Source organism: Acanthopagrus latus, chromosome 21 (assembly GCF_904848185.1).
Source record: "Acanthopagrus latus isolate v.2019 chromosome 21, fAcaLat1.1, whole genome shotgun sequence".
NCBI classification, from domain to species: domain Eukaryota; kingdom Metazoa; phylum Chordata; class Actinopteri; order Spariformes; family Sparidae; genus Acanthopagrus; species Acanthopagrus latus.
In genome coordinates, this window is record NC_051059.1 from 3,442,997 (window position 1) to 3,452,682 (window position 9,686).

General features: G+C 42.3%; 1 long non-coding RNA gene across 1 annotated transcript; it reads right to left on the bottom strand.

The window, feature by feature from the left end:
• Nucleotides 1-6,665: 6,665 nt before the first annotated feature.
• Nucleotides 6,666-7,415, bottom strand: LOC119011522. Its single transcript, XR_005072211.1, has 3 exons — nt 7,291-7,415; nt 6,873-6,979; nt 6,666-6,792 (listed from the first exon to the last, which is right to left on the bottom strand). It is a non-coding gene; the product is annotated as an uncharacterized LOC119011522 (long non-coding RNA).
• Nucleotides 7,416-9,686: the final 2,271 nt, after the last annotated feature.

A 9,686-nucleotide genomic window follows, 5' to 3' on the forward strand; every position in this document is an offset into this window, starting at 1 on the left:
AGAGTGTTTGGCATGGAGCTGCAGTATATTCTGCTCCAGTTTCTGCAGTCCTGTATGTTGGCTCAGTGATTGGCAGCCAATCATTGTAGGCAGGCAACCTATAAAGACAGGTGGGGGTCTTATGTTCTTCCCTCTCTGTCGCCGAAAACACACATCATTTCCGGTGCGCGGATGTCCGCTGCAGCAGATATGATAGCGGTGATTGTACAGGTTGTGCCTTCAGTGATTGGTGCTAGCACGTCTTAACTAGCCGTATATGGTTTTCTAGATGCCTGTCTTGGACCCCTGTCTCTTCCTTGGACCTGCTGCTCGCCTCAGTTAATGCCGGTAGGTTGTTTTACGCCATGCGCCACAGCCTTATGTGCGGTGTTTGAGCTAATTGGCTGTGTTTCATTTTAGGAATTGGCCCGTCTGACGGACTAAGCGTCCTAGACATTCGTGGTTCCCCTCCTCCGAGCTCGTAGGCACTGCCGGATCGGGACCCAGTGCAGATGCTCAGTGTTATTACAATTACAAATTGTTCTATTCCATCCAATTGCAAGTTGTGTGTGACCACCAGTGACAATTTTTTGACATATTTGTTGGCTTTCCAGGCTCACAATTTAGCTGGAGGAAGTTAGTTTCCATCCAGGATTTGATTTCAGTAAGGCGGTTGGTGAGTGTAGAGTCAGTGGCAGCGTAGATGGATTTGGTGGAGATGTGGATTTGGACGTCATCAGCGTAACAGTGGAAGAAGAGAACATGGAGGCATATGATGTTGCCAAGAGGAAAACGTGAATTTCACACATCTCAACCACATCCAACACAAGTCGACACACTGCCATCCAAAGAACACACAAGTGTTGTCTGTTCTGCAGTTAGGGAGAGACATTGGTCAATTGTCACTCACAGATGTACAGAGTACTACATAAGTAGGGAGAATCACAAGCTGTTGTAAAATGGCAACCCATGCACCGATGTAGAAACTCAAATCAATACAGGGGGTGGTAGCCTTTAAAAGTCAAACACACATGACATCTTTGTGGGTTTTTGAGTAGGATGGAAAGAAATAGAGAGTGATAGAGAGACATAGGTATTAATTGAGAGAAGAGACAGGTAAGACAGATGGAGCATGGATCCCAAAATAGTTCAGGACGTCCTGGACTCCACATTGTTTGATTATCAGGAGAAGAGCTGACATATTTAGGATGAAAAGTAAGGATGTATGCTCTATCAACCCTAGAACATAATAATCATCTGCCATAGTTCAACTCCTTACAAAGCTAACACTATACCATTGAAACATCAGATGGGGACCTGCACTATGCAGATGCAAAAAAATGGCTCTGAGCACCTGGTTAAATGTGTTTTGACTGCAGTGGAGGCCAACTCTATCTCTGCATCGTTTTGGTGGACACTGTGGTACAGGTACTTTTAGCCAGGAATGTTGGAAGACGTGTAAATGGATGAGTTGGTAACCTCAAACTTTCGTGTTGATACATGTGCTGTTCACACACAATCCATTATTGATAACCTGTGGTTCATCCACCTGCCACAGTCCTGTTCTGGTGCACTGGGGAGTGTAATGTGTATTCTTGCAAATGTAGGAGGGGGTGTCTGTGGATGTAATAATTTGTCTGTTAATCATCAATTTAACTATATGGTCTCCTCTAAGTTGCTCAATGTCCCCAGTGTCAATCAAAGAGGGCAAATGTACAATAAAGGAGGCAATGCAACCCAATAGAGGTAGAGACAATGATGGCAGACAGTTTTCAAACACATCACTGATCACATCCTCATGTCCTATTGTCTTTACCCTTGAGCTGCCACTTGAGCTGGTCGGGATGGACTTGGTGGGTAAACTCACACTGACAGGTGGTGACAACCAGTTTATATGTGTCAAGGTTGATTATTTCACTAAATTGGCAGATTCCTACCCAGTGAAGTGGTCAGTAGCCTGGAAAAGCACCATGTAAAAACAAGTCCATTTACCATTGAAGGTAAGGGAACCATGTGATGGCCTTCAGAGGCAGGACGACGTGTACAAGAAGTTATGGGAAACATCAGAAAAAGTCAGGACAAGTTCCGCAAATGAAAAGAGGACCGATGCCAAGAGGACAATTTCTGAGTGGGAGAGTGTCACAGTGTCACATGGCTAGGCCATGACAAACGAGAGATGCACCATTTCAAAGGAATAATAAAAACATTAATTTAACACAATAGTAAAAGTCCTCTCCGGAAACCATCACCTTATCGCGGTGGAGAGGTTTGTGTGTCCCAGTGAACCTGGGAGCTAGGTTGTCAGGAGCCATGTGCTCCCGGTAGGGTCTCCCAAGGCAAATTGGTCTCAGGTGAGGGGCCAGAATAAGTATGGTTCAAAATACCCTTGAACACCGTGGTGGACACCGATGGTCAGAGAAGCCATCTGACTGAAGAAGGAGTCCTTTAGGGACATGTTGTCCTGGGGGAATCCTGAGGCAGTTTTGGGGTACCGATGGGCCCAAAGGCAGCAGCTGCAGCTGTGGCAGAGGCAAAGCAGCAGGTGTGGGTGGAGTTTGGCGAGGCCATGGAGAAGGACTGTCGGGCGGGGGAAACGGGGAACCATCCAAGCTGTGTACAGCAAGGATGGGACCTTGTTGACTTCAACTGAGGAGGTAATAGGGCGGTGGAAGGAGTACTTTGGTGACCTCCTAAATCCCACTCAGCCACCCTCTGTACTGAGACAGAGCTGGAGGATGATGGGGTATCATTGCTGATTTCCCTGGGTGAAGTCACTGTGGTAGTCAAACAACTCCACAGTGGCAAAGCCCCAGGGATCGATGAGATACCATCAGAAATGCTGAAGGCTCTGGGTGTTGAGGAGCTGTCTTGGTTGACATGCCTCTTCAACATTGCGTGGGGATCGGGGTTGGTGCCAAAGGAGTGGCAAATGGGTGTGGTGGTCCCTATCTTTAAGAAGGGGAACCAGAGGGTGTGTGCCAATTACAGAGGTATCACACTACTCAGCCTGCCTGGGAAAGTCTACTCCAAGGTGCTGGAAAGGAGGGTCCGGCCGAAACTCGGATTGAAGAGGAACAATGCAGATTCGTCCTGGCCGTGGAACAACGGACCAGCTCTTTACTCTAGCAGAGTAAATCCACCATGTCTGCAGTCTTGCAGGTGTGATGGGGCAGACTCCCTTTAGTAGTGCTGGTGAATGCAGCCGTGGCCCAACTCCTCCCACAACAAATTCTCTAATTAGCACCAAGCTATAAAGCAACTGTGTGCCATTGTTCGACCTCTGCTTCCTGCTCTCTCTGCTGTGGCTGGCAGTGTTGGTGTCCCAGTGGCTGTGAGATCCCTGTGTTTAGCTGGTTCATGAGGGCCGGGTAGGCTGAGTTTTTAAATGTATTTCAATGAGCAGTGAGTCTTGATAATTTTAGTTTCCTCCTTTTCAGGTTCACCTGCACCATAACACTGCTGATTTGCCCACATCCCATGTTCCACATTTAGTTTACTTGTTGCTATTGCTTACATTTACTTGGCCTTAACCATTTAGTTGCATTTTGAAATTGTTTTGCCCTTTTGGCTTCGTTTTGTGTTTTAGACCAACTGAGTTACTTTACTTTACTTTGTCAGTGGTTACCCTTAAATACACACTTGGTGTGTTTTTTTTTTTTTTTTTTCTGAATTTCTGGCCACAGCTTAGTTTTTCTTTCTTGATGTGAGAGGGCTGAAATTTACTTCCAGTTCACTGAATCTTAACACTCCATATTGAGGCCTTTTAGAAAATATTTGCAACAATTATTTGTAAAATATTTGTAACGAAGTACTTTCGATCACTGATTTTAAGAGTTTATTTGCTCATTAACCCCTTTCCCTCAACCCTTGTCAGTTTATTTCTTTTGAATGTTGTTAAAAATTAAACATTTAATTTACTTTAATACCCACGTCTCTGCCTATCAGTAACCTGCCTGTGTGTCCTTTTGTTTCCCAACTGTCTACCATTTCCCATGTAGTGACATTTTATACATTTGCAAGATTTGGGTGTGTGTTTTGAGCTTTATCTTGTAAACCATGATGTAGTAGCTGGAGCTCGTATGCCACCAGGGACACTGGACTCTTATTGAGAGTAACTGTTAACTTAGTAGATATCATGTGACTCTCTTGTGTACAAGAGGTTGACTGTGATCATCAATTGCATTTCCATAGATTATGCATCTGAAGGAGAACAGCACTCTGTATGTTGACCCATTTGGAGCCACAAAAGAGCAGCTTGACCACTACAGGGATGTCACAAGCTGAGTGAAGTGTCAACTGTAGTGATGTATTTCTACACCTTAGATGATTGTGTGGCAGCAACAGAACACATTACATCATCCCCTGTGACCACTGTTTAACCATGAGCCTGTGTCCTTGTGAAGTTGTTTTAACATCAGTTAACTGACACTGAATTGGTGAAGATCTTAAATGGACTGAGGTTAGAAATAATGAGTTGTGATCAATGTCTTGTCTCTGTAGAGCACTGGTCCATTATGGGTCGCCGATCATGAAGTTCACATGCTGAAACAAACAACTTTTCACCACATTAAGCAACAAACCATGTTTAAAAAAAACTTGTGTGCAGTGAATATGGAATGAAGGTTGCACTTTTTTAATCAAGTTACAGAAAAACATTTACCTGAAATAGACAAGTATCACAGGACGAGAGCCGCTTGACCTATTTTAAGTTACATAATCTTTTGTTTTTTGTGCGTGGTGGAGTTGGTGTGTTTGGTAGGGGTGGAGGTACTGGACTGTGAAATGCCAGTAGTTTCTCTATATGCTCTGCTGTGCTGTTACCTCGACATGCCTAAGGCTGGACAGACACTAGACACACTAACACACACACACTCAGGGAGAGATGAATTATTGTACACACATCTCTGCCTTTCTCTACTTTTGTTTCAGCAGAACTTTTTCTCTTTTTTTATCCGTCTCTTTTTAGTGTCTCATAAATGTACACTGAGCTGATTGCTGCAGGCTGTTCTTCACTGAACAATCTACTGCTCACTGTGTCTGTCCCAGATGACACACCTTACTCTAAAATATACACTAAACCATGACGACTTTGCTCTGCAGGCAAGGGTCGAAACAAGTTGAAATGCACTTATATTGGTTTGTGGCTCAGTCAGAGTTGGCTTCTGCTCCAGTATATGTGTGTGTGTTTCAGTGGGATTTTTACTGCATCTTTTTGGCAGCTATAACCAAAATATTGAGTTAGAAATATAACCATCTGCCCACTCTGTCTTGTTATTGAGCAGCGCCTCCACAGAGAACATATTAGAGCACAAGGTTTGCTGTTAGAGGGTGAGGTTGTGTTTATTAATCTGCCTCGTCAGATAGTATGCATTTCATAAAGATGCAACTTTAAGGCTTCAAAACATCTCTTCTGACTTGCTGAACCAAAGTCTTGAAGTTAATTTCACTTTGTGATAAGGAGAACATGCATTTATTTATGTAGGATGTGAGTATTCGAAGGATTTTTGGTATGCAAGGAAGTTTTTAATATGCCGTTAGCAGTCAGTGTTTGTTGAATACTTATTCAACAAGCAAAGGTGCATAAAAAGATGTGTCATTGAATGCAAATTGCATAAGGAAAAATAAGCTGGGAAGTTAATGTTAAGTTTAGTGTAAACAAATCACACATATTTTACCACCAGTAATGATCCCATATAAATTCATTTACATTCTTTTAATAAAGTCCCTGTAGGTTGACCTGCAGGTGTGAGACCTAACATTGTTTTTTCCCAATGCATGGACACAAAGCTAATGCATCTATGTATGCAGCAAAACTGGGAACCAGGGGCTCAGGCTTGGGCTGGTAGCTCACACTCAAGACTCCCAGTGAGCTGCCATCAGCCTTGTGGCCAAAGCTAGATCCACCTCAGGGTTGAAGCACAAAAACTTGATGATGGACTCACCATCTATCACTGGGGTGGATGACAGGCTGAAACAAATATTACACAAATAGGGCAAATATGTCCATGGTTGGTCAAATCATACTGTCACAATGAAGCTGAGAGGGTTGACAAGAATGCAGGAGACTGCTGGCAGGGTTAGGATTAGGCAGATCAACTGCATAACTCTCTGCTGGAAAAACCAGCATAGAGCGGCACCAAAACACAATATATGCTGGCAGCATATGTTGTGTTTTGGTGCCGGTCTATGCAGGGCTTTATTTCAGGAGGATCTCGGGGACAGACAGAACAGGAACACACAACAGCAGGATTGTGAAATCAACAGATGGCTTGACAAAGACTGAACTAACTTAAATATAAACTAAACTAATGAGTGGAAAAGGTGCAGATGGAGTGAGGCAGAGAGACACATGAGGTTAATGAATGGATAACCACCAGAAACAAGGAAGGGGCTGACAGGCTAGAAAAACACAGAGAAGAGGGTGGGCTAATGAGGGACTTGCAGTGCAGGTGTGAAAGGGAAGAACTCAGGTAATAGGACTGGGCTAATTAAACAGATACAGGACAGGTGTGTAAGGAAAATCAAGTTGATCAGGAGCCCAAGAAAACAGGAGGCAAAATGAAGCAACTGGAAAAAGAAGGGCAAAAATGTAGAAAACATACTCAACACACATACAATAAAACTGAAATGACAACATGGTGAAAGATATTGGTGATGTGCTCTGTCTGCACAGAGCCCAAAGAATAATAAAAGATGGCACCCATCCCAGCCACAGTATGTTCACCCTGCTGCCAGAAGTATCCACTGCAATACTACAGATCAGCTTCATTCCTCAGACTGAGACCCCATAATTCATCAACAACACTCCATTTTCTGAAATAGATGTAGCACAAAGGACTCAAACATAGTTTTGTTTTTTGGACCATTGTGTGTTGAAATGGTAATACATTTACCTTGTAACCTTGTAAAAGGGGAGATGCTGATTATGGAGTGGGCTCTCCTCTGGGTTCAGAGCCAGTCTGCTGCAAAATGGTCGGGGTTATCATTGAAGTGTCTTGGACTGCAGGAAACACAGGCAGAGAACATGGTTAATAAGGTTTTAGAAATCTGCAAATTTTGTTAATTTTACTGCATTGAAAATGGTCCCTGACTAAATCCTTTTTTAATTAATTTCCAGAATTAAATAATACAATCAATCAATCCAAAATGTTGACTGATGACTGATAGAGGGTCTGCTTTTCAGATGGAAGCAACTCTCCCACATATCAGGCATATGCTCAGAAATGGTTCATTTTGTGCCTGCAAGATATGACTAAATACATGAACACTGAAAACAGTATATCAGGATGTGAAGTAAGGCCAGCAACACACCGAACAACAGCAACAAATTGAAATGTGGAAAAGAAGCTAGTGGTGCTACTCCTGCTCTTTCCACACATGGAGCTGATCTCTATATTAACCTAATCAATCTGCTTATCTCTGATTAAATAGTAGGCCTACGTAAAAAAAACAAAACAAAAAACGCATTCATAAGCACTATTTCTAGATTATTGTTGTCCTTTTTTGCTGATTACTTGTGGCACACTGATTCAAATGGAAAATTTCACTAGGAGTCAGAGTTCTGGGGCATAGCGTGTTCTGTCTGTACAGCCCATTTGTTCAACATTCAAAAAATTTGTATGCTAACATGCTAAACTAAGACAGTGAGCATGGCTGCTTATTACACACCAGCATGTTAGTAATGTCAGTATCACAAACTATGCACATCTAAAAATCATGAACTTCACTGATGATTTCAGTCCATCCAGGATGGATGTTTGGTTGCTTCCCTCTAACGTCTTGCTATGACTTTTCTGTGATTGCTAACCACAAACTTTTGAATGAAGTTGAATGAACAATTATGAAAACTTTGCTGAATAGTGGATGACACTTCTATATTTGAATCAAGTTTTCACTTCAATTTCCACATCATAAGATGGCTAACTTTGGGGTTGTGTTATTCAAAATCCAGAGGAACATAAACAATAGCGGCTTCATTTGGGTCCAGTTTAATTTATTGCCTACAGAGAAATAGTTGCCTGTGTTGTGCATACACAGGCTTCTCAATACAAAGTGATTACTGGAACTACATAATTATGTCTTTTTAAAGAGGACTGACTCTTCTTTCTCTACCACTTATTTTCCGTTGTGGCTAATCATATGTGAACCCATTCCCTATTAGTACTGCAATCATAGACCCTGGCCCTAATGATAAGGCTCATAAATGAGTGAGACACCCGCCCACCCACCCACCCACAATGTGAATGTATCAGTGACCTTTAATCAACTGCCTCTCAGTAGGGTTCCTGCTTTGTGGTTAGCAAAGCCACTGAAATTCATTCTCTAGTTGAATTACACATCATATTTGATATCTTTAACACTTGCGATTAAACTACAATATATCACTGAAGTAAACTGGAATGTCATATTTACTCTGATTCTTTCTGTCAGGATAAGTGATCATTCTTTATAATTGGCCTGGTCCCTCTGCTCTCTGTCTGGAAAGGAAGGATTATAAGGACATGACAGTCAACAATTCAATTTTCACAAAAAACACCTTCAGCTGCAGAACATAAAAGCATGTCACTCATTATATAGCTCAAAGCTTGTGATATATACAGGTTTATACCTGCTCGTGTGTGTCAGAAAAGTCAGAAAAGGTGTGTCAGAGGGGTCTCATGTCACATACTGTCTCAGCTATAGTTGCCATAATTACAGTCATTATACTGTTATATGACAGACTGTAGACTGACTGTGCACTACAGAAATGATGCTTACAAACAGCCACTGGTCATCCATTGTAATCCAATAGAGCATTGGAATGCAATTAATTCTTCTTTCATGAAACATGCAATGTTTCTCATATAGACAACTCACAAAAGCAACACACAAAAATCAAAAATAATGTACATTGTCATTTATTTGCATGTAGTACTCGAGTACGTCTCAAGGCAATTTTCTACAAGTGCGCTTCCATCCACCTGTTTGTTTTCAGTGGTGCTATTTAAGTCCATCTTATCTCAACCGTTCTCTCCTACTGTAATTAAATAGCACCCATAGTGGAAAATTAGCACCATGAACCTTTTATCTTGATACACCAAACTCTGGATAATGCAGCCCATTCTCACTCTCAATGCGTCAATTACAGAGACTGTAGTTATTCCATGTAGTGTCAAATCTTGATGTGCCCCTTTATGGCATTAAAATAAAGAGCAATAAGGGCGCACTCACACAAGGCCATCCACACTGTGCCTAAGCGTGTTTGACCCCCAAAGTCCAGTTTGTTTGACCAGTGAGAGTGCTCTATACTGTGTTCAAACATGGCATACTTTCTTGGCCCTGGCACGGTTGGAAGAAGTGTGCTATGGCAGGGTACGGTTGCTCATGCACAAGCACGGGTGCACAATGTGGATATAAAGCATAATCATGCATATTACACTGCCTTGTATAATCGAGAAATCCAAGAATGTGGGAGGCTCTTTACAACTAAAATGACCCAAAATAAGCCACAAATCAGTCCCCTGCGCAAAACAGCAGGGGACTGAGAAGGAGAGACAATCATACTTCTGTACGGAGCAACTGGGCAAACTATGAGTTTGCCCTAAAAGTCTAGGTTGGGGGTGGTTGGATGGTTCATACACTGGACTTTCCCGTTTGAAAAAGGATTTGGCATCCCCAGAGTGTGACTGGAATCAACATTGTTTTTTTTTTTCATATATTGTCATAGA